This window comes from Panthera onca, chromosome B2, assembly GCF_046562875.1.
Source record: "Panthera onca isolate mPanOnc1 chromosome B2, mPanOnc1 haplotype 2, whole genome shotgun sequence".
NCBI lineage: Eukaryota > Metazoa > Chordata > Mammalia > Carnivora > Felidae > Panthera > Panthera onca.
The window spans coordinates 138,451,143-138,459,627 of NC_138343.1; the positions used below are offsets into that span (position 1 = coordinate 138,451,143).

The 8,485-nt window shown below is 37.5% G+C and overlaps 1 pseudogene; it reads right to left on the reverse strand.

The window, feature by feature from the left end:
• Window positions 1-7,318: 7,318 nt before the first annotated feature.
• On the reverse strand, window positions 7,319-7,416 carry LOC132668118 (U6 spliceosomal RNA; annotated as a pseudogene).
• Between the last annotated feature and the right edge of the window lie 1,069 nt (window positions 7,417-8,485).

Genomic DNA, 8,485 nt, shown 5'->3' on the forward strand with positions numbered 1-8,485 from the left:
TAAGTAAAAAGAAAAAAGGTATAATTGATTTTCATAATTTACTTAATGCAGATTTCCAGTGTATTAGTATTTCAACATACAATCAATATAAAAATATTAAGATCTTTCACATGATTTTTTTCATACTAAGTCTTCAGAGTCCAATGTATGTTTTATACTTAGAGTACTTCTCAGTTCATACCAGCCATATTAAATGTTCAAAGCCTCATGTTGTTACTAGCTACCATAATAGAGCAGCTCTAGATTTTTTTAAAAATCTGTATTCCATTGGGTCGTCTGGGTGGCTCAGTCAGTTGAACATCCGACTTTGGCTCAGGTCATGATCTTGCACCTCATTTTTTTTTTTTTTTAATCTGTATTCCATTACACAGACCAGATCCAATGTCTCATCAAAGTACATCTTAGGAGTTCATGTACTGACATGTGCCATCTGGTCAAAACACATAACTATAATAAAATAGGAAATGAATGTGACTATATGAATGCTTCTCTAACATAATACTATTTCTAGCTCAACACCAAAGCCAAGATTTACCCTAATAGAAAAAAACACTAAAAACATTTCCATTAAAAACAGGAAAAGGACAAGGGTGTCCTTTACCACAATAATTATTTAACACAGTACTGGAGGTACTAAACGGTCCAATTACACAAGAGGAAAACATAGTAAGCCCTTTAAAATTATCATTATTTGAAGATTATATAATTCTTGACCCATAAAACCTGAGTGAATCAACTATAAAGCTATTTAAAATAAGAGAAAGCAATAAGCTGACTAGGTACAAAAATTAATATGCAGAAATCAATAGAATTGATACATACAAACAACAACCCTTCAGAAACTATCATGGAATAAGTAGTCCCATTAAAATAACAAACAAAAATAAAATACTTAGGAATTAATGATGAAATGCACAAGACCTACATGAAGAAACTCTTAAAACACTATAAGAGATGAAAAGAAAGATTGAAAACAAAGGCAAACCACGTTCACAGGTAGGAAGTGTCAATATCACCAAAAAAAAAAAAAACCACCCATAATTCTCTATTAGATTAAAGAGATGTAAGAGAAATGACATAATTTTGCAAGTGGGGACACAGGGTTGGAATGCATACCTACCTGAACATGAATGACAAAGACAGGATGAATCATCTGCTCCCCTCCATCCCATGCCTGGGGGCCTAATTCTGATTACAAAAAAAAAAAAAAAGTCAGGCTGTATGCCCTCCATTCCTCTGGTTGCCTGTGTATGATGACAAAAGAATATGCACCTTTTCCCAAGTTCTATCTCTGCTCTAGCAGTGAATCCACGTAGTGAGATGAATGTAAGGAAAAAGATCAAGCTGTAGAAGCTAAAGAGGTCAACCCTAATCCCAATGCTCCCACTTAGAAACCGTTAACTTTATATAACTCACTTACCTCTCTGAGCCTCAGCTTCCTTATCTGTAAAACAGAGATTAAAACGAGCCTGCCACTTACTTCACAGGGTTGTGGTGAGGGTGGGAACTGAGGTTTGAAAGAGCTTTGGACCATAAAACTCTTCACTGCTATGTAGTTTATTATCCGACAAGATGAATCCATGTGCCAATTCATGTTTAAGTGACCGTCATTAACACAGCTCTAAGCCTGACATAAATAAAATCAATGTAAGCTTATTCCTCAGGGTTGTTTATTTTTAAGAAGCTTCAAGGAACAGACCTTCTCTGGAGTGAGCCATTCCCAACCTCTTGAAAGGCTGCCAGCTGTGGTTTCAAATAATTACCCAGAAACATTTGGATTTTCTTCTTCCTCTCCTGTTGTCCTTTTCTCCGAGAAAATGCAGAATTGTTTCCCAAAGAGTGGATGTGAAACACACTGAAGCCACTCATTTGTATAGAATATATGTGTCCTTGACTCTCCACTTGGAAGAGAGCTGTGTCACCAGCATCAGAGTAGGCCCACAAGTGAGAACTAAAATTTTTGTTGCCTTGAAGTCTCCAGATTTTGGGGTATATTTGATTCCACAGCACAGTCTTTCCAGTCCTGCCTCCTACCACTTAGGTTTTATAAATGAAGCGGTGATCAAAGAGAGGACTTAAGAGCTCCGGATCTTGCACGTTGGAACAGATCCGTGAGATAGCCAAGTCTGAAGTATGACCACCTCTACAGGTTGCTGACAGGAAGTGGGGACAAATAGAACTCTGCTGACGAGTAGAAGCTTTTTAAAAATTTCTTAAGGGAGGCCTTTTTTCAAGATCTATTCAGAAAATTTCTGCATAAATGGCCATTATCACATAAGGGATAAAATTAGATTTGGTAACTAGGGAAAAGTCAGACTAACAATGGGTGGGTGGAGACATTTGTGACTCAGTGTATAAAATCTTTTCTTTGGGAGATTGTCTATGGATGATGCCTTACATTTTGGACATAGCAAAATAATAGATGTGAAATTCGGCCCACATCTTTCTTACATACGATTGAGTGAAGCTATCGTTTAGAAGAGCCAGTGAGACTTAACCGAGGTCCACACCCCCTTCCCACCATGTGGCTTAAGGGACATTAAGCTGAAATGGGGGGACAAAGGGACAAAGAGCTGAACTATGGAAGGAAATGACAGGATGACAGGATTTCCTATAAAGTGCATGAACAAAGCAATAATACACAAGGTACCTTTATAAACAGCACTAGTAAATTTTACATAAATGCCTGACATCACCTTTTGTGCTTTTGAACTATTTCAGTTATAGTAACATCAGAGACAGCAGCCAAAAACATTTGCTATAATTTCAAATGCATTCCTATTCATGTGAATCAATGCATGAAAATCAATGCACACCTCACATTCAGGAACACTCAGAAATTGTATGCACAGACACCACACAGAGAGAAAGAATACACATGTCTTATCTCATTTTCTTTAAAAATGTTATATTTTGAGAGCACCAGCAAATGCATATAGTCTTGGGAAGGAAACAGCAGGCTTCCTTAAGCAATTATGAAATTCAAGTCACCAAATTAGCATACCTAAATCATGCAAGTCAGAATAACTTCACTGAGATTTGTCCTAAATAATTAATAAATTACTTTGCGATATTAAAGAATTATTTCATTACTTCACCATTAAAATTCGTAGACGCCTCTATTATGTATATTAAACTTTTTAATTTTAAATTATTTAACTCTTAGATGTAGGGGAAATAATATTATTGTATCCTGTATTCTCAAAAAAAATTTCCCTTTATATTACTTTAATCACCTAATGGCTCTTGAAGAAAGCAATTTCCTACAACATTCTATTCTACTCAAAATGCTTTTCCTGTACTTTATCTAGAATGTACTTAATGATGTCTCTACACCAATGTGGGAATGACTGAAAGACAAGACACTGATGAGTAGGAGAAAGAGAAAGCATAAACCTTTAAGAACTTGAGTTTTTTTTTTTTTTTAATGTTTATTTTTGAGAGAGAGAGAGAGAGACAGAAATAGAGTGCGAGCAGGGGAGAGGCAGAGAGAGGGGGACACAGAATCCGAAGCAGGCTCCAGGCTCTGAGCTGTCAGCACAGAGCCCGATGTGGGTCTCAAACCCACAAAACACGAGGTCATGCTCTGAGCTGAAGTCAGATGCTTAACTGACTAAGCCACCCAAGCGCCCCAAGAATTTGAGGCATGAAGAACACACATCAGAACAACATGAAAACTATTTTTAAAAACACGTGAGTCCCATCCTCTGAGATTCTAGTTCACCACAAATCTTACTGGTGGGCACATGCTTCTTTTCTACATTAGCTATCAGAACACTTGGGACCTCTGTCTGTCAAGTAGATAGAAGCAGGTGGCATAGTGTGTGCATCACACATGGACATGGCCTGGACGTTGTGGGTGGACATCCCCAGCCCTGCCTTATTTTTCTGCCTACATTTTTCATTTGTCTCATTGTTTGTACTTATTTTTAGTTCATCTTGCTAAATTGTGCATATCTTTAGAAGTAGATTTGAATTCCTTTCACAATGTGAAGAATTTTAAGTGACTGAATAATAATGGGGAAGGATAAATCTTTTAATAGGGAAATTTTATATTTTGTACCCTTTACCCATTTAGCCCATCCCCCCTCCCACTACCCCTCCAGTAACTCTCAGTTTGTTCTCTAGATTTATGAGTCTCTTCTGTTTTGTCCCCCTCCCTGGTTTTTTATTATTTTTGTTTCCCTTCCCTTATGTTCATCTGTTTTGTCTCTTAAAGTCCTTATATGAGTGAGGTCATATGATTTTTGTCTTTCTCTGACTGACTGATTTCACTTAGCATAATACCCTCCAGTTCCATCCACATAGTTGCAAATAGCAAGATTTCATTCTTTTTGATTGCCAAGTAATACTCCATTGTATATATATGCCACATCTTCTTTATCCATTCATCCATCGATGGACATTTGGGCTCTTTCCATACTTTGGCTATTGTTGATAGTGCTGCTTTAAACATGGGGCTGCATGTGTCCCTTCACAACAGCACACCTATATCCCATGGATAAATGCCTAGTAGTGCAATTGCTGGGTCGTAGGGTAGTTCTATTTTTAGGTTTTTTTGAGGAACCTCCATACTGTTTTCCAGAGTGGCTGCACCAGCTTGCATTGCCACCAACAGTGCAAAAGAGATCCGCTTTCTCTGCATCCTCGCCAACATCTGTTGTTGCCTGAGTTGTTAATGTTAGCCATTCTGACAGGTGTCAGGTGGTATCTCATGGTGGTTTTGATTTGTATTTGCCTGATGATGAATGATGTGGAGCATTTCTTCATGTGTCGGTTGGCCATCTGGATGTCTTCTTTGGAGAAGTGTCCATTCATGTCTTTTGCACATTTCTTCACGGGATTATTTGTTTTTTGGGTGTTGAGTTTGAGAAGTTCTTTATAGATTTTGGATACTAACCCTTTATCTGATGTTATTTGCAAATATCTTCTCCCATCCTGTCAGTTGCCTTTTAGTTTTGCTGATTGTTTCCTTTGCTGTTCAGAAGCTTTTTATTTTGATGAGGTCCCAGTAGTTCATTTTTGCTTTTGTTTCCCTTGCCTCCGGAGACGTGTTGAGTAAGAAGTTGCTGCGGCCAAGATCAAAGAGGTTTTTGCCTGCTTTCTCCTTGAGGATTTTGATGGCTTCCTGTCTTACATTTAGGCCTTTCATCCATTTTGAGTTTATTTTTGTGTCTGGTGTAAGAAAGTGGTCCAGGTTCATTCTTCTGCATGTCGCTGTCCAGTTTTCCCAGCACCACTTGCTGAAGAGACGTCTGTATTCCATTGGATATTGTTTCCTGCTTTGGCAAAGATTAGTTGGCCATACATTTGTGGGTCCATTTCTGGGTTCTCTATTCTGTTCCGTTTATCTGAGTGTCTGTTCTTGTGCCAGTACCATACTGTCTTGATGGTTACAGCTTTGTGGTATAGCTTGAAGTCTGGGATTGTGATTCCTCCTGCTTTAGTTTTCTTTTTCAAGATTGCTTTGGCTATTCGGGGTGTCTTCTGGTTCCATAAAAATTTAGGATTATTTGTTCTAGCTCTGTGAAGAATTCTGGTGTTATTTTGATAAGGATTGCATTGAATATGTAGATTGCTTTGGGTAGTATTGACATTTTAACCATATTTGTTCTTCCTATCCAGGAGCATGGAATCTTTTTCCATTTTTTTGTGTCTTCTTCAATTTCTTCCATAAGCTTTCTATAGTTTTCAGCATATAGATTTTTCACCTCTTTGGTTACATTTATTCCTAGGTATTTTATGTTTTTTTGTGCACCTGTTGGTGTATAGGAATGCAACCATTGTTGGTGTACAGGAATGCAACCAATTTCTGTGCATTGATTTTATATCCTGCAACTTTGCTGAATTCATGAATCAATTCTAGCACCCAGGTGGAATCCTGGGTTTTCCATACAGAGTATCACGTCATCTGCGAAGAGTGAAAGTTTGACCTCCTCCTGGCCGATTTGGATGCCTTTTATTTCTTTGTGTTGTCTGATTGCAGAGGCTAAGACTTCCAATACTATGTTGGATAACAGTGGCGAGAGTGGACATCCCTGTCTTGTTCCTGACCTTAGGGGGAGAGCTGTCAGTTTTTCCCCATTGAGGATGATATTAGCGTTGGGTCATTCATATATGGCTTTTATGATCTCGAGGTATGATCCTTCTATCCCTACTTTCTTGAGGGTTTTTATCAAGAAAGAATGCTGTATTTTGCATGACCTTTTCTTCTCATTTTAGACTTCCAGCTGGTGGTATTTGCTTCTCACTCCATCAACCCCATTCTTGGGACAGGATGTCCTATCCATCACTTACACACAGAATAAACTCAAACAATGTGCTACTCCTCCCAAGGGCACTAGCCTTTTCTCTAACTGCAAAATAAGATTTATTACCTCTCAAATCAATTTCAGATATCAAGGAAATGGGAGAAAGTGAAGGAAGTAATCAAAGATAGAAAGGTGTTTTCCCAATTCTTTGAAAATTATACTACCCACCCAGGATTATTTCTACTCAGGATAGTTTAAAGGAAAATGTTAGGGTTTCAGTAACAATTTTAATGTATTGCTTTATTGATAACCTTCTACACATCATGTGAAGAGCCAAACTAATAAAGATGCTGAAGAGAGAATAAAAGAGAGTAGTGTGGAAATTGGAAGACAATCTGAAGGGAGTTAAATGGCCACTGACTGTCCATTTATATGGAAGGGAGGTAGAAGCAAAGGTTAGGCAAAAATAATTTGATTGTTGTTAGTCTGGGATAAGAGTTTGAGGGTGGACCTTAAATCGCAGGCCATTTGTGTGAGAGGCTTTGAGGGCATTTACTGCTTGCTCTGCATTTTGGAGGGAATTTCGCCCTTTGTTTGGACTCCTGTATGTGAACATAGAATATCACTGTCCCTGTTATGGATTGAATTACATTCCCCCCCCCCCAAAAAAAGATGTTGAAGTCCTAACCCAAAGTACCTTAGTTAGAAGTAGGTGACCTTATTTAGAAATAGGGTCTTTGCAGATATAATCAATTTAAAATGAGGCCATGCTGGATGACTGGTGTCTTATAAGAAGAAGGAAATTTGGGCTATTGTGAACGGTGCTTCAATGAACATTAGTGGATTTATTAATTTTTTAATCTTTTTTTAACCATATGAATACATATAGGTTCATGAAAAATTAGAATAATACAGCAGAGATTATGAAGGGGTGTTTGTAGACTATGGAGTCAGGCCACCATGCTGTACTGACAAGAAAGCAATGTCACAGAGGGATCACACAACACTTCCCAGACTTGCAAGTTCTTCATAGGAAAGGCCATCTTTGTTTGCTTTGTTTGTTTGTTTTTAATATGGAACGCTTCACACGTTAGCATGTGCAGGGGCTGTGCTGAGTTTCTTTATATTGTTCCAATTTTAGTGGATGTGCTGCTGAAGAGAGCACCACAGCAAAGCCTATCAATGAAACCCACTAAACCTGGTAGTACGGCAAGTATGTGGGGGTCTAAGCAACAAATCACCTAGCACATATAAAATATTTACCAGAAAAAAAAGAGGGTCAAAAATCTAGCCCTAAAGCAAGTTTGTATTCCAGAAGGCTGAAGTCATATAGACTATATTCTCTGACCGAAATGACATTAAGATGAAAGTTAATAACAAACCATATGTAAAAGTTAACCATCTATTGAAAAGTAATAAATATGCTTCCGAATAACCTATGACTCAAAAAAGAAATCAAAAAGGAAATTAGAAAGTATTTGTAACTGTGTGATAATAAAAACATATCAAAATATGTATCAAAAATGTTTAGCATTTAAGGCAACACTTATAGTCTTTATTATATCAGAAAGGGATTAGGTGGAGGGGGTGCCTGGATGGTTCAGTCGGTTGAACGTCTGACTTAATTTCAGCTCAGGCCATGATCCAGGCAAAGCCCTATGTCGGGAGCCTGCTGAAGATTCTCTCTCTCTCTCTCTCTCTCTCTCTCTCTCTCTTTCTCTCCCCCTCTCCCCTGCTTGTGCTCTCTCTCTCTGTCTCTAAAATAAAAAATAAAGAAAGAAATAGAGAAGACAGAAATTAAGTTGAAAGGCAATGAGCTGAACATCTATCTCAAGAAACTAGAAAAAGAACAAAAAAATCTACAAAAAGTAAAAGAAAGTTAATAATAAAGACAAAAGGCTAATAAGTAATATATAATAGAGAATCAAGAGAAACAAAAGGTTGTGTTTTGGAAAGATTAAGAAAAGTGAGAAACACTTGGGAAAACTGTTAAGGGGGAATAAAAAGAAGGCACAAATGACCAGTACAAAGAATGTAAGGAAGACGTAACTACAGATTCCACCAACATTAAGAACATAATCAGAAGATATTATTAATAGCCCCATGCCCATGATGTTGAGAATTTTGATAAAAATGGATGAAATTCCAGCAAAATAAGCCTTACCAAAATTATTTCATGAAGACAGGGAAAATCTACATAATCTGTTTAAAGTCTGTGTCTGGTAACTGACATT